Source organism: Aythya fuligula, chromosome 2 (assembly GCF_009819795.1).
Source record: "Aythya fuligula isolate bAytFul2 chromosome 2, bAytFul2.pri, whole genome shotgun sequence".
Classification (NCBI taxonomy): Eukaryota; Metazoa; Chordata; class Aves; order Anseriformes; family Anatidae; genus Aythya; species Aythya fuligula.
The window spans coordinates 147,899,058-147,902,208 of record NC_045560.1 but is presented as its reverse complement, the minus strand read 5'-3'; positions in this window follow the sequence as shown (position 1 = coordinate 147,902,208).

Genomic DNA, 3,151 nt, shown 5'->3' with positions numbered 1-3,151 from the left:
CTAACTTCTTCCCCAGATTTTTGGGGCAGGAATTATGGTGAGTATTTAAGAAGCCCATTTCCAATTGTCTGTACAGTACATGTGAGCTCTAGGACACAGCATGCCAGTACCTATACTCCTCCCAGCATTTCTTCTCAACTTCTTCCTTCCCCCTTCTAATCATTAGCTTGGTTTCACCTCTATTTCTGTTCCTAGGCAGAACATATTCCTTCTATTACAACTCTTTTCAGTCCACGCTGGGCCAAAACTACTTAAACCTTGTGGTTTACCTGCACACCACGCATGCTGCAGGTTATACCACCTCATACACCGCTGCAGAAGAAACTTCCAGCCCACTGCTAGTGACAGGGATGGTTATATCCAGGCAATTGATTTAATTCTTCCCATTGTTTCCAAATCACTCCCTTTGCAGGAGCTGGAAGCTGCCTGTAGCTTCAGAAGCAGCACACAAGCTGAAGAGACAACAGCAGAGTACCTTGCCACATCACCCGCTGAAAACCTGGGACTGGGCTCCGTGCAGTTGGATGCTAAGGGCCAGGTAGCCCAGGGACATGAAGAGTTGTCAACATGTACAATGCAGACTCATGGCTAGGCTAAAATCCCACGTGTACCCCGATGGGAAACAGCAACAGAGGCTCCCCCATTCCCATACGGGGTTGTACGCATGAACTGCGGAGAAAGAAAGCCTTAAGCTTGCCAAGTTTTTTAGGCAAGAAAACATCAAACAGAAAACACGCAGATTTTTAACAACAGGAGAGACATCAGCAGAAATTCAAAGCCAGATGTTACGTGCATGTGACAAGTGCAGCACAAAGCAAGCCAGAGGAACGCACAGGTCAGCAGCAAAGAGCTGATGCAGCAGCGCAAAAACCCACAGGAAACAGAGCATCAAGAGGAAAGCGGGCATAGCACAAACAGTGCCAGGCTTGGTCTACAGGAGGTAAAAACAACAAAAGCTGCAGCCCAGGAAAAATAAGTTTAAGTCCTATCAAAACCACAGAACTGAACTTGTATCTTTTACAAACAAAATGGCAAACAGGTTAAAATAAGGCAAACAAAAAAAAACAAACCACTATTCTCAAGTGGTGCAATTCAGAAGACACCCTGAAGTCCATCAGCTCCATCCTGTTGTCCTCCAAGGCCTCTGGCCTCAGCACCTTGCTGCTCCTCTGGGCTCCAGCCCCAGTCTTGGTGTTTCCTTGCCACCAGGTTGGGTACTGCCACCACATTCATAAAGCCACTCTCACGCTGGTAGTTGAGTAGTGATGATCTAGGTAGCGTTAGGAAGATGTATTGTGCTGCATTACTTACCTGCTGTAAAATTGGCTGGATGCTCCCCTGTATGCCAGCGGTCTCCCAAAACACAGTTTCAACTTTGGTGTTCTTTAAAACCAAGCATGTAAGATTTCTTCCTGGGTTTCTAACCAGGAGCTGAGGTTGAATAGGACTCCAGGAGTGCTGTGGGCCATGAGCTCAGGTAAAGTTGCTCAGGGCTCCATCCAGTCTGTTCTGAAAACCTCCACAGCTGGAAGTTGCACAGCACCCCTGGGCAACCTGCTCCAGTGCCTGTCTTAAATATGAAAAAGTTTTTCCCTGTATCCTCTGCAGAGGGAAAAAAACCAGCAAATAAGCAATTGTACAAAACCATTGTGCTGTAGTGCAGAAAGAAGAAAATACTGGTTATCCGTACATTTATTTTTGAGATTCTCTCAGTTTTGCTTGGACTTGGACTGATAGTTGTCATTCACATGACATACAATTCACTTTTGTGAAGCTGTGCAGAATCACATAAAGAATCGAGGCCAGCAGGAGTTGCCTGCATCTCTAGAGCCTGCAACACTGAAGGAAGCAATGCAAATTTGTACAACATGAGCACATCGTTCAAAATCATTCCATTTCACCTGTACAAGCTGGAACTAGGTGCAGGGGATGTCACTGCTGACCCAGAACTTTGCGTCCAAATTCAAATCCCAAAGCCTGCCCAGTTCCAAGAGACAAACTGTACCAAGTTGTTCCCAAACAAATAATCTTGATACCCAAGTAGGCCAAAGCCTTCTTCAAGAAGCATTAAAAAGCTGGGCTGTGTTCAAAAGCAGCTGACCTGTTCGTTATTTCTAGAGGGGTGGGAGGGAGGATTAGTATTAGCTTTATTCACCAACCACTAAAACCTGATACATTTCATCTGTGATGGACAAGAAACCTTTAGTTCTGTCCTGAGGACAAAGCTAGAGGCATGCATTTAGAGTACTTAAGTGGAATGAAAGTCCTTGGGTTCTTATGAGGACATTCTCAAGAAAATCTGAAATAGAATAAAGGAAGACTTCAATCCAAAAAGGAGACCACTAGTTTCCTTTCTTCATCTACTTCTGTATTAGTTTTTTCTGTTGTAATCAGACTCTCTGCAGTCACATCACTAAGATGAAGCCTAGGCTTACAGGATACATTGTCCTGAATTATTTATCCCCCAATTTGCAGATTTGCCATGCCGTTATACCAACACAAATCATTGAACAGTTAACATTTATTGAAAACAGCTATCCAAATATTGCCTTGGAAAGCGTTTTAACACTCAAATGAAAAATAGCTCATATTTAGCAGCAACACAATGATCGCTATGAGCAATAAGGATATCTGTGGTAATTCCATGGCACTGTTTTGAGTGACTACCATCACTGAAATGCGCCAACAGACCTGCACAAAGCCAAATGAGCTTGCAGTGCAGTTTGCTTCTGCTGCCATTCTGCTGTAAATCAGACTTCAGCTGAAAGGGATTGCTTCAAAGGAAGAAACAAACAACAATTTTGGTATCACGTCATCTAAGCTCTCAATCACACAGCTCTTTAGTCAAAGGAAATGGATCAGATACCACCTGTGCAGCTGCATTCAATTATAAACCCTACAGATTGTAGCTGAAGGAAGAGACATGGCATACATCATCTTGTACTTTCCCTTCTCCTTAGAGGTTAAGGTACAGAAAAGGCTACACTAAAAAAGTTCTCTCTTTATAAAACTGCATTGCTGCAGAACTGCAAGTATATGGAAACAAGATCTTTTGATACCATTTGGTAGTCCTGAGCACTACGGTACCAGGGTGACATTTTATTGCTGTGCCCAAGATAACAGAACTGCTGCGTGTGAAGGATGCTGCACA